The sequence below is a fragment of the Gossypium hirsutum genome, chromosome A02, assembly GCF_007990345.1.
Source record: "Gossypium hirsutum isolate 1008001.06 chromosome A02, Gossypium_hirsutum_v2.1, whole genome shotgun sequence".
Classification (NCBI taxonomy): domain Eukaryota; kingdom Viridiplantae; phylum Streptophyta; class Magnoliopsida; order Malvales; family Malvaceae; genus Gossypium; species Gossypium hirsutum.
In genome coordinates, this window is record NC_053425.1 from 17,679,940 (window position 1) to 17,702,390 (window position 22,451).

Here is a 22,451-nt window from a genome sequence, read left to right on the forward strand (position 1 = left end):
TCGTTTTAAATGGCTAATCGATGAATTATTGGTTAATTATAGGTTTTAAAGGTGTCGGAATTGCAATATCAGCGAAATTGAAACCAGGTGTGTACTCACTTGCACAGAAAATAAGAATCGACAAAAGTCGAAAAATGAATCCGTCGAAGCCACACGAGCATGTGGTCGGCCCTGTGATTGACAAATTAGGTCGTGCGCACGTGACACAGGAGCATGACACGGCCGTGTGATGGCTGAAGAGGCCGTGTGCTAGACACGGGCTTGATGAATTAGGCCGTGTGGGCCACACAGGTGAACCACACGGGCTTGTAGAATTTTGGGCCAGGTCGTGTAATCCACACGGCCATGGCCAAGTTAGGCCCTGTGGGCCACACAGGCGTGTGGCCCACACGGTTGGCCACATAGGCTTGTGGGCCCACACGGTTAGGCCACATAGGCGTGTGAGCCCACACGGTTAGGCCACATAGGCGTGTGGGCCCACACGGTTAGGCCACATAGGCGTGTGAGCCCATTATTTCTGAAATGCTTTGAAAGGTTACTCGGGTCGCATAAGTTGACTGGGACCTACTGTAGGGTCGGTAAGAGATACTTGACCCTTGATTATGTGATCTAACTATGTGATATATATGCTCTTAACATGTAGACCGATATGTATGTATGATCTGTTAATTGTATAATTGCATTTCATGTATTGTATGTTGCATTGCATCGAAGATGGGTTAATGTATATGGAGGAAGTATTCTAAAAAGCTCCTAAGCCTGATATCTTGTAACTCAATTGCAACTATCTGACTATGTACCGCTTTCGGTACAGCATGGTGTGTAGGGATGGGTGGGTCAATTTTATCCCCACATGGTGTGTAGGGTTGGACGGAGTTGGTGTGTAGAGGCTAACGAGTAGGACTCTCTTTAATCTGTACTATTCTGCATACTGCATCTGATGTAGGCCAAGGGCCTAATATATACCTGATTCTGCATCTGAATGGGCTAAGGCCTACACTGATTTCTATAAGGGGTTACGGCCCAGATTGATTACGATTACATTTAATATATGCTTGCATGCATGATTTTTTTAGGGATTACACACTAAGTTGCCAAAACTCACCCTTTTTATCTTGTTTAATCTGTGTAGGAAATCCTCAGACTTGACGGATCGGTGAAGCGAAGGACTTAAGGGTGGCCAAATGTAAATGTAACTCCCTAAACCTGGCCTGGATGTTATGGCCGAATCTGGCGATGTTACATGAAAGTGTTTTTGGTAACGCATTGACCTTAAAATCGTTCCAATAATTAATTTTACTTAGTTCGAGAAAACGTCTTCTATTTGATTTGATTCAAACATCTTTCTTTTTTTCGCGAAAGCTTTAGAAACCCAAGTAATTAATTTTAGGTAAAATAGTTTTATTTACGAATATCTTAGTTTTTAGGAAAACCGTGTTTTGGTGAGTTGCAATTTCAATTAATCACAAAATCGTAATAAGTTCCAAATTAAACCAAACAGTCTAAGTCCAAAATTACATCAAAAACCTAAATAAGTAATAAAAATTGGATGTAATCGAAAAGAAAACAATCTAAAAATTTACATGTGGCCAACCTGAAGTCCTCCGCTTCACCGATCCGACAAGTTTGAGGATTTCCTACACAAATTAAACAGAATAAAATGGATGAGTTTTCACAACTCAGTGTGTAATCCCCACAGAAAACATGCATACAGGCATATATTAGATCATAATCGTAATCAATCTGGGCCAGAGCCCCTTACAGAAATCAGTGTAGGCCTTAGCCCACTTAGATGCAGAATCAAGTATATATTAAGCCTTTGGCGCACATCAGATGCAGTATGTAGAACAGTACAAATTAAATAGAGTCCTACCCGCCAGTCTTTACACACTAACTCCGTTCAACTCTACACACCATGTGGGGATAAAATCGACTCACCCATCCCACACACCATGCTGTATCGAAAGCGACACATAGTCAGATAGTTGCAACTGTGCTGCCAGATATAAGGCTTAGGAGCCTTTCAGAATACTTCCTCCATATACATTAACCTAAACCCGATGCAATGCAGCATGCAATACATGACATGCAATTATGCAATTAACACATCATACATACATATCAGTCTACATGTTAAAAGCATATATATCACATAGTCAAATCACGTAATCATGGGTCTAATATCTCTTACCGACCCTACAGTACCCCAAACGACTTGGGCGACCCGAGCTACCTTTTAAAGTATTTCATAAATAATGGGCTCACACGCCCATATGGCCTACCCGTGTGGGGCCCACACGCCGGTGTGGCCCACACTGCCCAAATTGGCTTTGGCCCCACACGGCATGGCTTAGAATTTCACATGCCCATGTGGTTCACCCGTGTAGCCCACACAGCCCAATTGATCAAATCGGTGTCTAGCACACGGCCTCTTCTGCTATCACACAAATGTGTCATGCGCCAGTGTCACACGCACACAGCCTGATTCGTCAATCCCACGGCTATGTACTGCTACACGGCCTACCACACGGGCGACCACATGCTCGTGTGGCTTCGATAGATTTATTTTTCGACTTTGTCGATTCTCGTTTTCTGTGCAATTGAGTACACCTGGTTCGATTTCGCTGATATTGCAATCCCAACACCTCCAAAACCTATAATTAACCAATAATTCATCGATTTAGCCATTTAAAATGATTCTTAAACGAAAACACAAAAAGACGACCAACTCCTAAACCAACGAAAATAGTTACCTTCACTTGAACAAAAGGAGTTTCGCACACTTAGCGCATTTATTCCAGACCCTCGACCCCTTGAATACCTCCTAACATCAAACGAAACCCTTAGCATAATGATACATCAACCCCCAAAAATAAAAATTATGATAGAACAATGCTTCTCGTACTAAAAAATAGCAAAATCAAAAATCGTAGCTGCAATGAGGAAATAGAAAAAGATGACGATAAGAAGTTGAAACTGATGGAAACAAAAATATGGAAAGCCGAAAAAAATGGGTAATAAAAAGAAGAAAAAAACGTTAGAGGAAAAAGAAGATTTTTGAGAAAACTCCAAGACTGATAGAGTATCCCCTAATTCTTTCCACTATCCCACTACCCAACAACCTCTCAGAATTTCAATTCTAATCGAACTCCCCTAGACGTCACACGCCTAGAGCAAAAAGAATTACTCTCACTCGCACGGGGATTCAAACACCAGACCTTCAATAATCAATCACACCACTTAACCACCAGACCAGCAGGCACATTCTGATATGGAATTACAAATAGTTTAATATAAGCCTGCTGCCTAGAAGTTAAGGCTTAATTTAAGAAAAAGCTAAAATTTACCAAATGCAAGGCTTGAACTTGAGACCCCTCATACACACCCAGAACAATTAACCACTAAAGTAGATACACAGTAGTGTGTCAGAAACTCATAGAAACAAACTTATCTAATTTGGGGCGTTACAATTCTACCCCTTAAAAGAAAATTTTTAGCCTCGAAATTTACCTGATCAGAATAGGTGAGGATACTGCTGATGCATCACATCTTCAAGCTTCCACGTAACCTCTTTAGTGCTATGATTCCGCCATAGCACCTTTACTAAAGGAATAGATTTCCTTTGTAGTACTTTAATGTCACGGTCCAGAATCTTAACCGGCTCCTCCTCAAATGTTAGGTCTTGCCTAACCTCAATTTCCTTCACAGGAACTGTGTGCGCGGGATCAGAGCGATAGCACCTCAACATAGAGATTTAGAACACATCGTGAATGTCATCCAACTCCGGAGGTAGCTCCAACTGATATGCGATTGGCCCCACTCGCTTCAAAATCTAGTACGGCCTAATAACCCGAGGGCTCAGCTTGCCCTTACGACTAAACTTAAAATTTTTTTCCATGGCGTGACCTTGAAAAAAACTAAGTCCCCCACAGAATACTCTATCTCTCGACATTTTAGATCCACATAAGATTTCTACCTATCAAAAGCCATTTTCAGTTAATCTCGAATCAAACAGACCTTGTCCTCAGTCCCAAAAACCATATCTAAACCCAGAATGCGTCACTCACCTAACTCAGTTCAGCATAAGGGAGTGCGAAACTTACGACCATACAATGCCTTGTAAGGTGCCATCTGTATATTAGAATGGTAGGTGTTATTATAAGCGAACTCTGATAATGGCAAATACTCCTCCCAACTACCTCGAAAGTCAATCAGACAACTCCTCAACATGTCCTCCAGTATCTGAATCACCCTCTTCGACTGACCATCTGTCTGGGGATGGAAAGCAGTACTGAAGTCTAACCTTGAACCTAGAGCTTCATGAAGCTTCTTCTAGAATCAAGACGTGAAACGTGGATCCCTATCAGAGATGATTGACATGGGTACCCCATGAAGTCTCAATATTTCTGATATGTAGAGCTTAGCCAATTTCTACAGAGAGAAGTCTGTCCTGACCGAAATGAAGTGAGTAGACTTGGTTAATCAATCCACGATCACCCATACAGAATCTTTCTTAATAGGTGTTAGAGGCAACCCACTAACGAAGTCAATCGTTACTCGCTCTCATTTCCACATTGGTATCTTAACCAGTTATAGCAAACTTGAAGGTAACTGATACTCAGCCTTAACCTGCTGACAAGTCAAACAGCGAGCCACGAAGTCAATAACCTCTCGCTTTAACCCTGGCCACTAATATACATCTTGCAGATCTCGATACATTTTATTTTCGCTGGGATGCATAACATAGAGGCTATTATGTGCCTCTCTCAGAATCGACTATCTCAAATCATCATCATTCGGTACACAAATTCGACCACGAAAACACAGTACCACATCCTTATTAATCCCAAAATCTAAAGTAATACCATTCTCAACCGGACGGAACCGCAACTTAAGAGACTTATCCCCCATTTGTTTATTTCTGATCTAGTCAATCCACGTTGGTTTCACTTGAAGTTATGCCAAAAGTCTCCCATCGTTGAAAAGACTCAGTCAAGCGAACATTGCTCTCAGATCGGTCATAGCCCTACAGCTTAAGCATCGGCCACTACATTAGTCTTACCAGAATGATACTCGATAGTGCAGTCGTAATCCTTAAGCAGTTCAACCCATCTATGCTGCCTAAGGTTCAAATTCTTCTGAGTGAGGAGATACTTGAGGTTTTTGTGGTCAGTGTAGACGGTACATTTCTCACCGTGCAGGTAATGCCTCTAGATCTTCAGAGCAAAGACAACCGCCACTAATTTCAAATTGTGCGTCGGGTAATTAGCCTCATGAATCTTGAGCTATTGAGACACATAAGCAATTACCTTCCCATCTTGCATCAAAACACAACCCAAACCCACATGCGATGCATAGCTGTAAACCACGAAGTTTTTATTGGGCTCAAGCTGTATCAGAACAGAAGCCTGAGTTAAAACCGTCTTGAACTTATCAAAGCTCTCCTACTGTGTATCAGTCCAAACGAAAAGAAGTCTCTTACGCAATAGCTTAGTCATCGGAGCTGCGATCAAAGAGAACTCTTCTACGAAACATCGATAATATCCTACCAGCCCTAGAAAGCTACGGATCTCAGACACGTTCTTCGGCTGTTTCCAACTAACACTGCCTCAATCTTACGAGGATCAACTCGTATTCCCCAGAAAAAACTACATGCCCAAGAAATGTCACTTCCCGAAGCCAGAAGTCACACTTGCTGAACTTCTCATACAACTGTTTCTCACAAAGAATCTGTAGAACCACTCTGAGATGCTCATCGTGCTCATCCTCTGTCTTAGAATATACCAAGATGTCGCCGATGAACACTACTACAAATTGATCTAGGTAAGGCTGAAATACTCTGTTTATTAAATCTATAAATGCTGCCAGTACATTAGTCAAACCAAAGGGCATAGCTAGGAACTCATAATGTCCATATCGAGTCCTAAATATCGTCTTATGCACATCGGCACAACTGTAACTATCTATGTGCCGCTTTCGGTACAGCATGCTGTGTAGGGATGGGTGGGTCGATTTTATCCCCACATGGTATGTAGGGTTGGACGGAGTTAGTGTGTAGAGGCTGGCGAGTAGGACTCTATTTAATCTGTAATGTTCTGCATACTGCATCTGAGGTGAGCCAAGGGCCTAATATATACCTGATTCTGCATCTGAGTGGGCTAAGGCCTACACTGATTTCTGTAAAGGGCTCCGACCGAGATTGATTATGATTATAATCTAATATATGCCTATATGCATGTTTTCTGTGGGGATTACACACTGAGTTGTGAAAACTCACTTTTTTTATTCTGTTTAATCTGTATAAGAAATCCCCAGACTTGACAGATCAGTGAAGCGGAGGACTTGAGGGTAGCCACATGTAAATTTTTAGATTGTTTTCTTTCCGATTACATCCAGTTTGTATTACTTATGTAGGTTTTTGATGTAATTCTGGACTTAGACTGTTTGGTTTAATTCGGGACTTATTACAGTTTTGTGATTAATTGAAACTGCAACTCACCAAAACAAGATTTTCCTAAAAACTAGGGTTTTCGTAAATAAAACGATTTTACCTAAAATTAATTATTTGGTTTTCTAAAGCTTCCGCAAAAAAAAGGATGTTTGAATCAAATCAAATAGAACACGTTTTCCTAAACTAAGTAAAATTAATTATTGGGACGATTTTAAGGTCAATGCGCTTTTAAAAACACTATTATGTGACATCGCCAGATCGGCCATAACGTCCAAGCCAGGTTTAGGGTGTTACATGTACTCTTTTTCCTTCAATAGGAATTTTTTTTCTCATAGGATTTTTATCTTAGTAAGGTTTTAATGAGACACATTATCTACCAAAGGACATTCAATGGGGAATGTTATGAATATCTTATTAAGTGGATGTCCATCAAGATCTAGATAAGTTTTGATATACTTTATATTCTAATAGTCATTAGAAGTAGAGTTATATTTCATTTATACTTTCTATGTCTATAAATATAAACTTTGGAGAAGTATTATAAATTATTCCTATTGATCAATAAAAATGCGCTCTCTTTGCTCTTCTATTCTCCTTGTTATTTATTCTGTCTTTTATTTTATAACAAATTTAATATTTTAACATTAAATTAATGGTTATTTTCATAATTTTAATATAACTATTAGTTTACACATTCAAATTAAATCCAAATCTAATCTTAATTTTCAAAATATTTTTTTGAAATTTAATCTTTAAAATATTAACATAAAATTTCAAGGTGGTGTTGTAATTTTACCAATATATAAGCTCATAATAAATGTTAAAAATAATCCATCTTCAACTACACTTTTATTATAATTTGAATCATAATGAATAAGCAATTTCTTTTTATTTTAAATTATTTTTATTTAAACAAAAATTAATTCTAAACTAAAGGATCTTAAAAGCCCCAACTTTTTTCAAAAATTCAATTAAACTTCATATTCCTTTTTTCATTCAATTAAGTCATTAAATGTTAGAAACACAACTAATAAAGCCCTTTTAACTGTTAAATGGTCAATGTTACAAAGCAAAGGACAATATCATTTTTACTATTTTTGCCATGTGGCACGTTAAGATTGTGCCACATGGCAAAAAATATTTTATATATAAAATAATTTAAAAAATCATATAAATTATAGAAATCATAGAAACTTATATAAAATATATAAAAATTATAAAAATATTTTTAAAAATTAAAAATATTAAAGTGCAAAAAATAAAATATATAGAAAATTATAAAAGAAATTATTATAATGAAAAAAGTACATAAATTTTTAAAAAATTAAAAAATTTATTAAAATTTGTTAACATAATAAAAAAATTACAAATTGTATTAATTATATAAATTATGAAAAAATAAAAAAAATATGGAAAATGTTTCAAATACAAAAAATATATATAGAGATGTGAAAAAATTAGAAAAAAATATAAAGATTATTATAAATGAAAAAAATTATATAAAATTTTAAAAATTACAGAAAATATCAAAAAGTTAACATAATAATATTTTTGAAAATTGTATAAATTTTATATATTATGAAAAGAATAAAAAATTGTAAAAATTATGAGAAAACCGTTTAAAATACATAATAATATTAAAAATATAAAAAAAATTAAATGTTATACACACTTCGAACCAAGTATCTCTTGTAAATTTGTAGTCGAGTTGTATGTCTAGCTTCTCTCGAATATATCCTAACCCTGAGCAGGGCAATATTTAGTGCTTCAAAACCCCATTACTTGCAAAATCCCTTAGATATTATATATAATATTCGCTAACTGTTGTCATTTGAGGGCACCAGGATGGCTTATTGAGCCTTGAATTTATAGTAGAACCTAACACTGGCAGACAATGTTTGCCCCATCAAAATATCTAAACCAGATATTGATACTCAGTGGATCCCATCCAATGCATTTTCTTTAATAAAAATGGATACTCTTTTGCAATAATATTTTTAATAACTTTTATATTTTTTCTGTAGTTCTATATTATTTTTTGAATAATTTTTTTGTAATTTTCTATATCTTTATAAAATTTTCACGTTTCTATATTTTTTATAACACCCCGAACCCGGCTCAGACGTTATGGCCGGATCTGACATGCCACATCGAAGCGTTCAAAACATTTTATATTGTTGATCCAGAAAAAAACCTACTTAGTGTTTTAAAAGATAATTTCATTATAGGTTAAAGTGAATGGAAGCTTTGCATCAGGTAAGAAACCAGAAAAGAAGAGGTGAGTCTATCGGACTACTTAAGTACCAAGCTCCCTTCGGATCCAATCCTAGACATGCACACCGCCATTGCCACACCTTAACGTCATGTATATTTCTAGAAAACTGATTTGATTAAGTCATTTTTAGAAAAAGTGATTAATTTTGGAAAATATTTTCATTGCGGAAGCTTTGCTTGTTGTCGTGTTATTTTGAAATCAATTGTTTTTTTTTTTTGAAAACGCGCTCTAAAGCTATCCAATTTCAACAGTTAAAATAAGTAATACCTATCTTAGTAATACATATTAAAACCATCAAAAGTAATTAAGCGGTCTTATTACATTTAAAAACCCAAACCTCAACGTAAATAATAGAATGTCCAGTTCACCAGAAGAAAACCAAACTTTCAGAACGGGTGGCCACTCCGAATTCCCTCACAGCTCCAAGCCCACTATGGTTGGGGATTTCCTGCATGGATGAAAATAAAAAGGGTGAGTTTGGGGAAACTCAATGTGTAAGGAAAACACATTCAAAGCCAAGTCAGCTCAAGTCTATTGGGCCTAAGCCCATTCAGGTAACAGTGGCACTGGACCAGAACCCTTTTCAAATTACAATAAACTAAGCCTTAGCCCATTATTCAGATAACTGTATAGCCCATAGGCCCATTTCAAAATATATGCAACATCAATAACATATGCAAGCCCATTTGGGGAGACTACTCAACCCACCAACCACTACACTCCACCCGTACCAACCCTACACTCCATGTGGGGAATAGCTCAACCCACCCAGCCCAACACTCCACAGTTACAGCCTTGCTGCTCAGTTAACAGTAACTTGAGGCAAAGCCTCCAGTACGTGGACAAGCCACTTTCAGTACTTCCTCCGTCAATATCCCAATCCCATGCATCAGATAATAACATAGCATGCAGTAAATAACAACAGTCAAACATGCATTTAGGTCAATTTAACCCTAGGGGTATTTCGGTAATTTATCTACTAGGGGTAAAACTGTAAATTTTTCACTTTTAAAGGTATTTCAGTAATTTATCTATTTTAGAGTTTTTTATGCATATTCCTACTTTTCACGTACTAACAGAACCACGTACCGAAGGTTCTTACCGAATTGGGCCCGTTGGCCCATCATTCCAATTTTGGCCCATTAAGCCCAAAAATATCGAGAGCATAGAAATCATGCACTTTGTAGTTCAAATTTTGCAGCTTACCAAAAACATTAATCGATTTACCTCACGAGCATTTGCACACTCGCAAATCTACAAAATACCGATTTTCGACATTTCGGCTTTTTGACTTTTGCCGATCCAGACTAAGAAACAGGGTGTTAGTTACACACCTATTTGCGATGATATGCTGACGAGATCCACACACGAACTGCCTACAATTGGATTACTAACACGTTAATCTAACTATTCAAATACGAACTACGTATTAACCCCTTACAATATTCGACCAACCATACCTACAGATCATAGTAAGCTTATAAGAAATCAATAAGCAACTCATTAACAAATTTTTGTCAATGCTTACCACATAATCATAATCTCACTGCAAGCTATCTTCCTGAACAACAGTCACTAAATCATTTATAACTGGAACTACGAAACTCCAAATCAAGTGCCGTTAATTTTCTCTAAAAAGAAACTCATATATCTTATATCCATAAAATTTTCAGAATTTTTGGTTTAGCCAATTAATACCAGATTTTTCTCAAAGTTTCGCATGTTTCACTGTTTGACTAATCTGACCACTCTTCATTACGAATCAAATTTCTCATTGTACAGAATTCAAAATATGTTCTCGTTTATTCCATTTGAAACTAGACTCATTAAGATTTAATTACATAATTTATGCAGCTTCTAACTCATCTCCCACAATTTATGGTGATTTTTCAAAGTCACGTTACTGCTGCTGTCCCAAACAGATTTATTACCAAATCACTCTTTCACACCTAACTTGCATACTTGTTATTTAAACATGTATATCACCAATCAATTATCAAATATCTATGATTTTACTTAAGTATAATCTCCATTTCATCATTTTAAAGCACAACATGTTAGCCGATTTTTCCCTTTAGCATCTAAGGCATATGCATGCTCATTTGTTTGGCTCAACTTCACCTATCTTCCATTTTTCATCAAAAGAATATGAAACAACAACCATTTCCTTCATTTTAATTCATGACTAAATGCTTACAACACAACTAAAAACCAAAATATGCTTCAAGAGTTAAGGTAGAATCAAGAAGAACTCATGAACATTAAGATAGAAGTAAACTACCATGAACTTACATTCAATTTTCTTCCCCAAGTGACCGAACATTCAAGAGCTTTCTCCTCTCCTTTCTCTTCTCTAACTTTCGGCTATGATGAACAAAGATGGACAAAACTTTGTTCTTTTCACCCCTTTTTCTTTTAATAAAATTTCATATTTTATCCATTTAATTCTTTAATACAAAAGACATGAAATGCCCATCATGGAACATTTACCTAAACCATTATCATGGAATATTTACCTAACCCATTATCATGGAATATTTACCTAATCCATTATCATGGAACATTTACCTAGCCCATTATCAATTTGTACCATGAATTATGGATATCAAGTGCTCATATTGTCTACAACAACATGATGGCTGTCCACTTCATGTAAAATGGGAGGTTTGACATGCAAATCCTCCTATTTTGCACTACTATTTATTTGGCCACTACAAATTAGCCTATAGCATTTTCAAACATTTTCACATAGGTCCTATTTTTTAATTTCACTCACAAATGACAAAATCAAAGCATGAAATTTTGCCAACATTCACAGAATTCCCGAAAATTGGGGCGTTACATTTTTAATATTTTTAATAAATTTTTTATATTCTAAAAATTTTCCCATAATTCTTACAAATATTTTCTTTCATAATCTATATAATTTATAAAATTTTTAAAATTATTTTATCAGGTTAACGATTTTTAGTATTTTTAAAATTTATATAATTTTTTTGCACTTTAATATTTTTTAATTATATAATTTTGAAAATATTTTTATAATATATATTTTTACATTTTTTATGCTTTTTAATGATTTTTATAAAATTTTAATAATTATATATATAATTTTAATTTTAATTGTCATTTGCTTTGTAACATTGATGGTTAATTTTTACTGTTAAAGAACTTAATTGATTATAATTTAAAATTTTGAGGGTTCAATTGAGAAGACTCTTTAACCTTAATTCTATCATATCTCAGAAATACAAAAAAAAAGAACGCATAAATAAATAATGCAATATACAAAGAGGCATCACTGTAAGAAAGACACATATGAAATATTTATTTTATAATTGAAAATAACATTAAAAGAGACATACACAAAGAATGCAATACAAAAAGAGTTTTTTTTTTTTTCCAAACACAGAGCTGTCATTACAAAAAAATACATATAAAACATTTATTTTATAATTGAAAATAATAATATTATTTAATATATATGGATAAAATCACTAATTCTCTATTTGGTTGAAGTATTATTTTTCCACATATTTTAGTCTTTGATTAGCTATAAACTATAACATTTCACATATTTTAAATAATTTATATTTTGTACACTATATGTTTATATTTGTACTAATTATAAATGTCATAACGTCGCCTACATAAGAGTACGGGGCCTAATAAGCAAAGCTAGACACGGAGGGACTAAATTACATAGAGTCGCCACTAACCAATTAGGGCTAGGTTGGTTAGCCACTTATCGTCTAAACATCTAGAATTAATACTACAAAAAAAAATCCTAAAAATCTAGACTCAATCTCATCACTAAATTTCGGGTTCGGGAGTACGGTTATGTGTGGGGAAGGTTATGCCATCCCCATAATGCCTATCCGAGGATAGTCCTGCGAGGTTTTAAGAGCTAAATTTTTTTATTTATTTAAGCATATTAATGTCTTAATTTAAGCTAAAATCTTATGGAAATCTTAAATAAAAACTCTAAAGTAAACGCCTCTAGATTGTAACTCGATTAAAATGTGTTCACCAAATTTTATCTAATTTGAAACTTAAATTAGAGATTTTTAATTTTAAGGGGACCCTAAAGGATACCTAAATAATTCTAATAAAATACCTTCAACTCCTAAAATTAATTCTATTTTAGAATTTTTTTATTGTATTAAGAATAATGGATGTGGCAAATGGGTATTACCTTGTCCAATTTCAGAGCAAGGTTGATTATGACACAGCGTTGACCTAAGGTCCAACCGTGGACGATAGACTTTGACCCATCAAGACCATTCCCAAGTGGGGTGTTAGCCTGGATCCGCTTCTCAAATCTACCGAGGTTTTTGTAAAAAAAAAAAAAGGTATTAGAGGAGATTAGAAGCTTAGTTGGGAAAGTGGCAAAACTTGATATTAAAATGAACAATAGAGCAAAAGGGCAATTTTCCAAAACGGTTGTGTTTGTAGATCTGGGAAAACCTCTTACCCAACAAGTTCTTATCAATGGCCAAGTACAACGAGTGGAGTTCGAGGCATTACCTGAGGTGTGGTAAATATGGTCATCTTAAAAGTTGATGTCCTTCTTCTTTGACAGATCGGAGCAGTCACGGTGGTGGAGAGAATTTTACAAGCTTAACGATCAATGAATCAGTGCCAGTGAAGACGGTTGAAGTTCCGGTGACGATGGGCAAAGCCTTTGGCCCGTGGATGGTGGTTGAGTGCAAATCTAAGCGCAATCAGAACAGGAATCGTATTTTAAAAGCTAAAATTTCGAAAAAAAAATTGGAGGGTTCTAGATTTGCAGCTTTATCCTCACTGGATATGGAGGCGTAAGTTACAGATATGGAGGTGTCATTCGGTTTAAAAAGGGTGTTTTTATTGGAAATTTAAAAGACAAGGGACTGGGGTTGCAGAATGGGTCGATGATTGGGAAAATTTTTGCCGAAGGAATTTCGGGCCACGGTGGTGCTACTGGGGCTGAGAAACAGACTAGGTCATTGAGGGATAAAAATGCTGGATAGATGCTGGAGACTTGAGAGCAAGATTCGACGCAGGCTGGGGCCTTTCGTAGGAGCGCCTTTGTCACAGCAGGCAGTGGGTCTTTCACAAGAGTGCCTTTGGTCAGAGTAGGCAGTGGGCATTTCGCAAGAGTGCCTTGGGTCATAGTAGGCAGTGGGCCAAAACAAAATTTTTTTTAGCTTAGGCTCCAATGAGGCAATGAGCTTTGACCAAACAGTCCGAGCTGCTCCTATCTCCTTTACTAATGACAAGGCAACCTCCTTTCATGTGAATCCCACCTTCGAGGGGCCCCATGAATTAAGGGTTGATTTAATTTCTAATGTCCTAGATCCTAAAAGGCATACTGCCATTACTTTCAAGGAAAATTTGGAGCACAATTCCAAATCAAAAATGGGGAAAGAATAGTAATGGCACGTGAAAATTCCTCTAGTATTTCTAGAGGGCATGGTGTTGAAAACAGAAAAAGGAATGATAATAGTGGTAAAACTTTAAATAAAACTATTCGTGGGTGTGGGAGAAGGTTCAAACACGAGTCTCATTTTTGTAAGCCATGAGTTCTATGGCAAAGCTTATTAGCACTCAAGTGGAAATTTCTTCAGATAAATCGGATGCCAAAAACGACAGTGTCAATGTTTCTACTACTTTCTAAAAGGGTTAGTCTTTTTTCTCATATTTATTTTATTTATGAATTTTACTATTTTTCTCTTGGAATTGTTAGGGATGTGCGAGTTTGAAGTTTACTCATCAGAATTGTAGTCCCAGAACCACTGTTCTGATATCACTAAAAACGGGCAGTTACAACTCTCCCTCTCTAAAAGAATTTTTGTCCCCGAAAATCTTACTAGAAAATAAGTTCAAGTATTGCACTTTCATAGCTTCTTCCGGTACCCCGGTAGCCTCTTCAATTCTATAACGTTGCTAGATAACTTTAACTAAAGCTACTTTTGTTTCTCTTTTCTTTAACATCCCGACCTAAATTTCTAATTGGTTCTTCATTGTACGACATATCTGACTCAATCTCAACATCTACAGGTGAAATTATGTGTGGAGGATCTTATCAATACTGTCGTAACATTGGCACATGAAATACATTATGTATCTATTCTAACTCTAACAGCAATGCCAATCAATAAGTTATTGGTCCAATCCTCTCAATGACCTCATATGGCCTGATAAATTGTGGACTAAGCTTTTTTTCTTTCTGGCCAAATCGAAGAACTTTCCTCCAATGAGAAACTTTTAGAAATACCTTGTCACCAACTTGAAATTCAATATCTTTTCTTTTCAAATCTACGAAAGATTCCTGACGATCAAAAGTAGCTTTCAAACTGTCATGAATCACTTTGACCTTTTCTTCGGTTTCTCGAATCAAATCAATGTCGAATAACTTTTTCATACCCATCCTAGTCCAATACAATGACTTTCGACATTTCCAACCATATGAAGCTTTATATGGTGCCATTCTAATGCTTGTCTGATAATTATTATTGTATGAAAATTCAACCAAAAACATAAATTTATCCCAGATACCTTCGAATTCCAAAACACAACATCGTTGCATATATTTGAGTATTTGAAATGCTTGCTCAGACTGACCATTGGTCTGTGGGTGAAACAATGTACTAAAATACAATCGAGTACCTAGAGAATCATGTAACTTACTTCAAAATCGAGACGTAAGCAGTGGACCTCTGTCAGAAATAATAGAAACCGGCACACCGTATAGTCTAACAATCTCAGAAATATACAGTTATCCTAATTTCTCAAGTGAATAATCTATACGTACTAGAATGAAATGTGAAAATTTCGTCAAATGATCTACAATAACCCATACATCACCTTTCTTTCTCAGAGACAGAGGCAATCCTGATATAAAATCCATCATCACACATTTCCATTTTCACTCTGGAATTATCAAAGGTTGTAACAAACCAGAAGGTACTTGATGTTCGACTTTAACTTGCTGACAGATAAAACATTTTGATACGAACTCCGATATCCCTCATTTCATACCTTGCCACTAGTATATCTGTTTCAAATAATCATACATTTTATTGCTACCAGGATGTATCGACAATCTATTGCTGTGAGCTTCCTGTAAAATCTTTTGAATGAGTTCAGAATATTTTGGAACACATATGTGATTTCTTAAATACAAATTGTTGTCAGAACCAACATGAAAATCTGACTCAGATGTCGATCAAATCTGTTCTCGTTTTGTGACAAATTCAGCATGAGCTTCACAAATCTGTTGCAAAAACGCCGGTCTTCCTTTCAATTCAGCTAAGATTAAACCATCTTCAATCAACGTCAATCGTGTTTTCAGAGCTCACAAAGCAAATAAAGGTTTTCTACTTAGAGCATCAGCGACGATATTAACCTTTCTCGGATGATAGTTAATGATCAAATCGTAATCTTTTAGCAATTCAAGCCATTTCTGTTGCCTCAAGTTCAGATCCTTCATGACATCAAATACTTTAAGCTTTTGTGATTCGTGAAGATATGACATTTTTCTCCGTACAAGTGGCGTCGCTAAATCTTTAAAGCAAACACAATAGCTGCAAGTTCTAAATCATGAGTCAGATAATTCTTTTCATGCAGTTTCAATTGTCAAGAAGCATACGCTATCACTTTGCCTTCCTGCATCAAAACATAGCCTAATCCATTCAATGAAGCATCACTATAAATTACAAATTCTTTACAAGACTCTAGTTCAACCAACATAGGTGCCTCTATTAATAACGATTTTAATTGATTAAAACTTTGCTGACACTTTTCAGATCATTCAAACTTGACATATTTTTAAGAAATTTCATCAATGACATAACAATCATCGAAAATCCTTTGGCAAATCCTCTATAATATCTGGCTAAGCCCAGAAAAATTTTGACCTCTGAAACATTTCTCGAAGGTTTCCTGTCTACTATAGCTAAGATTTTACTCGGATTAACTCTAATATTGTCTGCCGATACCACATGTCCAAGAATCCAACTTCTCAGAGTCAAAACTCACATTTGCTAAACTTAGCGAACAAATTTTTTTTGCGTAAAGTTTACAAACCAATTCTCAAATGTTGGGCATGCTCTGTCTTATCTCATGAATAGATCAAAATGTCATCAATGAACACCACAATAAATCTGTCTAGTACAGTTTGAATATTATGTTCATCAAGTCCATAAACACAGTAGGTACATTGGTCAAACCAAATGGCATAACAAGAAATTCATAATGTCCATACCTGATTCTGAAAGCTATCTTCGGTACATCCGAGTCTTTAACCCGTAGCTGCTAATACCTAGAATGGAGGTTAACCTTTGAAAATATTATCGCACCTTTCAGTTGATCAAACAAATCATCTATACATGGCAAAGGATATTTGTTCTTGATTGAAACTTTATTGAGTTGTCGGTAGTCGATACACAATCGCATAGACCCATCCTTTTTCTTACAGACAACATCGGAGCACCCCAAGGAGAAAAGCTAGGCCGAGCAAAGCCCCTATCTGTCAACCCTTGCAACTGTGCTTTGAACTCTTTTAATTTTGTAGGTGTTATTCTATACGAAGCTATCGATATCAAAGATGTTCCTAGAACTAGTTCAATAGCAAACTCAACCTCTCTGATCAGCGGTAACCCTGGTAATTCATCTGGAATACATTTGAAAACTCACACACAATTAGAATAGATTTTAGTTTCAATTTTGAAACCTTGGAATCAAATATGTAAGTGAGATACACTTCACAACCCTTTCTAACATATTTCTGTGCTATCATAGCTGAAATAACATTAGAAGTACCATCTAATTTATCTAAATCAATACGAATCCTTTCACCATTCTGACATTTTAATACAATATGCTTTCGTCTACAGTTTACAATAGCATCATGCAGAGTTAACTAGTCCATACCTAAAATCACATCAAACTTATCAAAAGGTAACAACATCAAATCAGCCGAAAAGTTGCAACTCTGAATCATCAAAGGACAGTTTTTACAAACTTTATCAACTAATATATACCGACCTAAATGGTTTGTTACTTTAACCAAAAATTCTGTAGACTCTAAAGGTATTTTCTTATCCGACACTAAAGTTGTGCATACACATGAGTGCGTTGACCCTGGGTCAATCAAAGCATTAACATTAGTATCAAAGATAAAAAAGGTACCAGTGATCACACCAAGTGCTTAAGCTTCCTCTCGAGTACGAATCGCATAAACCCTAGCTGGTGCCCATGCCTCAAATCTAATAGCAAAATCTTTCATTCCACCTCAATTGTTACTTATATTTCAAGTGTTTCAGGGTGGTCTCTCTCTCTCGCAGCCGTATTACTCGAATGAGTATTCTGAGTCTTTTCTTTATCATACCTTTCTGGGTAATCTCTGAGGAAATGATCGTAGGAACTACATTTAACATACGACCCATCTTTCAATCTGTATTTTCTGAAGTGTCGTCTATTGCATTGTTGACATTCATGTTTGTTGTTCCTGACACTACCCACACTTGCTACAGATGCAGCCTGATGTTTTGAACTCGAATGCTGCTTTTCTTTATCTCATCCAAAATAACCTATCAAAGCTGATGAATGACTATGAAATTCTTTTATTTTCTTTGATGGAGATGAGAATGATTTTCCCATAGGTCGTTTACTTGCATCACCAGCCTCAGAATCTGCTATTCTTTTTGCTTTGCTAAGTTCATTGGCCTTGTGTGCTCTATCAACCGAAACTAAAAATTCTTTCAACTCGAGAGTCCCGATTAGCAACTTAATATCTTCATTTATATCGTTTTTAAACCGTGTACACATGATAACTTAAGATGGTATGCATTGCTGAGCATATTTGCTAAGTCACATAAATTATCATTCGTACTCAACCATTGTCATTCGGCCCTGTATCAATTCAAGAAACACTTTGCGTTTCTTGTCGAGAAATCGTTGGCTAACATATTTCTTCCTAAACTCTGTCTGAAAGAATTCCTAGTTTACACGATACTTCATCAAAAACCCTAACAATGTTTTCTAACCAAAACTCAACTTTCTCTAGATCCTCTCCAATTGTACCACGAAAATTTTTAGCCCTATATTTTTAGATTTTATCAACTAGAGGCTTGCTTGTACGTATTTGATCCAAACCCTGATGAACTACGGGGACCAGTTGGAGTACGGGTGGGGGTAGAGATCGTTGAGCCAATGGGTTCATTTTCACGAACTTTATAAACTATTCAGATATCATCTGGAAGAAGGCTTCTTTAGCCTCTCCTCCATGACCCTCATTCTCGGGCCTACCACCACTAGAAGTTACTCCGAGAATGGACACTTACACATTACTTTCAACTTCATCAGAATTGGCCTGGTTGGATGACATTTTATCCATATGAAAAAATAATTCAATTTGAGTCAGGAGTTATCACACTATCACAAGTTATATAATGACATGTATTTTTAAGCTCCATACATGCTATGTTCAACCCGAGAACCAACTAAACCGTAGCTATGATACAACAAATATAACACTCTTAGCGCATATCCGTCGCCGAATTAGGGTTACAGAGCATTATCGTACAATCAAAAACATTTAAACTTATATCATTCAATAATATAATCACATCATAAACCAATCATATACATACATACCATCCTTAAAACAAGCTCTGGAGACCCTAAAAATAACTTAGAAGCAAATTGGGACAAATTTGGAAAGTTTAGGAAAAATTCACAAAAATTTGGAAATAGGGGTCACACGGCCATGTGTTTCACACGGCTGAGACACACACCCATGTCTCAGGCTGTGTAACTTTCAAACTAGGGAAGCATGGCCTCACCCATGTAACTCTCTGAGTAGGGTCACACGATCGTGTCACACACTTGTGTACCAGCCTGTGCAATTCTCTGAGTTACCCCACATGCCCATGTGCTAGACCGTGTGTTAAGCCGTGTAACTCACTAACTTGCAACCTAAGATAGTCATCAGATGACACATGGCTGTATGTCTCACACGGCTGAGTCACACGCCCGTATCTCAGGCCGTGTGGACCCAAATTTACCTAATATCAAGCCATTTCCAAGACCGTTTCATGCATAAACATTTAAACCAATATAGCACACTTTTAAAACACCAAAACCTTATCTAAACATATATATATTTTCTATTTCAGGAATCTTAATTCAACTAACCAATATGCCATTTAAAGGCACCATAAAAAACAAACAAACATCACCTACCTAGACATGTTTATATGCCTAATTACATGATACAATTCTATACAATTTAGGTATTAAAACATACCTCATTTAGCCATTTCCAAAACATACAAAACATACCATAAAATACCATTATCAAGCCACTACAAACTTACCAAAAGAACCTTATATACATCCACTTATAAGTGACAAAAATGACCTACTTAAGCAAGCATTACAAGCCCATCAACAATCCATAAACACCCACGCACAAACATACCAAGTTACCATTTTACATATTCATCAAAAACACAATTATAAACCACCCTATACATGCCATTATAAACCTTGGTCAAAATATACAAAAACTATTGAATTTACTCTTGGATAGTGTGATAGATCTCTAACGAACTTCTAAACCGATTGAGCTTCTGATAATCTATAAGACATAGGAAAGAAACTACGTAAGCAATTAATGCTTAATAAGCTTGAATAATCTAAACACAGCTTACCGATGCATGTGCATAATATAAAGCATAAGTATAATATAATCCAAACCATAAGCTTGGTATAAGCCTATACATCACCATCAATACACAAGTTAGCAAACTTGTACATAATTCAAATGAACTAACCGTAAGATAATTCATTTTCCATGTGAAATACATCATTTAGTTCAAGCATTATTTCCATAAGGTTGTGCTTAATTCTGTTTGAAAAATTACCATTTCAATCCCTTTTCTTTCTCGTTTTGATCATTTAGAATTTCATCGTATACTCGTGAAAGCTTACACGAAGTGTGCCTTTACATATAGCCGTAATCTTTCATTTACATCATTGCTCACATGAGCTATGAAATGGGCCTGCTCACACGAGTTGTGGGTCAAAATGTAAGCTACACGATATTGCTACATGAGTTGTAGAGTATCTGTAACAAATGCAGGACCTCAACCATTGATAAACAGTAATCTATACATATTTTTACCCCATGCTCGGCATATTTATGAATGATCTTTCCTTGTTTTTAGTGAATTTGATGCTACTAATCCTTTAATTTAATGTTTTATACTTAGGTGAGCATAGAAGAGTAAAAAGAGTGAGAAACGGGCCAAAGACAGAGAAAATGGGTTAACGTGGGAAATCAACACAGCCTGGACTTCCTCACACGGGTAGATACACATCCGTGTCTATTTAGCATACTTTGACACGGCCTAAGCCACCCCACGCGGGCGTGGCACACGGCCGTGTCCCTGTAGAGCCCAAGTCTAGTTCTACTCAGAAAAGGCCACTTTTAAGGGTTGGGAAGCATTCTAAAGCCTATATAAACACCCGATGAGGCACCTAAAAAAAACACACGGAGTAGGAGGCAAGGAATTACTCGAAGAGAGCCGATTGATCCATCCCAGAAGTCGGATTCTCCTTCAAGACTGAAGATCTCCCTTCAATTTCCTTCAGGGATTTTTGGGTTTCTTTATGTTTTGTTATTATTATTATTATAAAATGTTTTCTTTTATACATATGAACTAAACTACCTAAATACCTAAGGGGGATGAAACCTAAGACGAATCTTGTTACTATTTTCTGAATTATATGATAAATACTTGATTTGTTTTTAATTATGTGTTCTTAATTCTTGCTTTAATATTCCAGGATATTAATTCAAGTATTGATGTGCTTATTTAGAGGAGAAAAGTCCCTGTCTAAGAGTAGACCTAGCATAATTAAGTGGAGTTGATTGCACCCCTAGACATAGGGTGACATAAATCTGCCGGATTAGGGTCAAACCTAATAAGGGAATCTATAGATCGAGTTAATGCAACACTAAGGTTTTTAATTAGAAAGAGATTTCAATTAATCAACCTAGGGCTAGACGTTGTTAGTCTCGAGAGAGATAATAATATAAATTAGGGATTTCTATGGATTTAGTCAAGTGAATAAATCGTCTAGTTCGGAGTCAAATAACAAGTAAAGTTTAGGTGGATTCTTCCTTAGGTATTGTTTAAATCAATCAGTTTTCCCAAAAGTATTTCCCCAATTTACTTCCTATGCATTCTTACTTTAGTTAATTAGTTTAGATAAAGCAAATCCCCTTAGTTTTAGGCTAGATAATAAAAAGAAGGTTAATTCTAGTGCTTTTAGTTCCTGCAGGTTCGACATTCTAGTCTTGCTATAAGCTATACTACTGTTCGATAGATGCGCTTGCCTTTATCATAATAATAGTTAGTTTTCAAGTACGATCAATCATAAATATAAAAATTATCACGCACATCAAGTTTTTGGAGTCATTGCCGGGGAATTAAGATATTACGAACGCCTAATTTTTATTACTTTAGCCATTTATTTTATTGCAATTTAAATTTTATTTTGTTTATATTACTAAATTTTCTTTTATTTACTTCTGGCAGGTTTTTATAGTTTATGACTAGAAGAAATTTGTTAGGACCTCTACTTTTTGATAGTGAGATCTATAGCACAGCTCGCAGAAACCGAAGAGAAATAAGGCAAAGCCTATGATACATAGAGGAAGGGCAAGAGGAAGAT

General features: G+C 35.7%; 1 long non-coding RNA gene across 1 annotated transcript; it reads right to left on the reverse strand.

Moving 5' to 3' along the window:
* Positions 1 to 8,855: 8,855 nt before the first annotated feature.
* Positions 8,856 to 14,132, reverse strand: LOC107951114 (uncharacterized). Its single transcript, XR_001698327.2, has 3 exons — positions 13,254 to 14,132; positions 12,922 to 13,048; positions 8,856 to 9,174 (listed from the first exon to the last, which is right to left on the reverse strand). It is a non-coding gene; the product is annotated as an uncharacterized lncRNA (long non-coding RNA).
* Between the last annotated feature and the right edge of the window lie 8,319 nt (positions 14,133 to 22,451).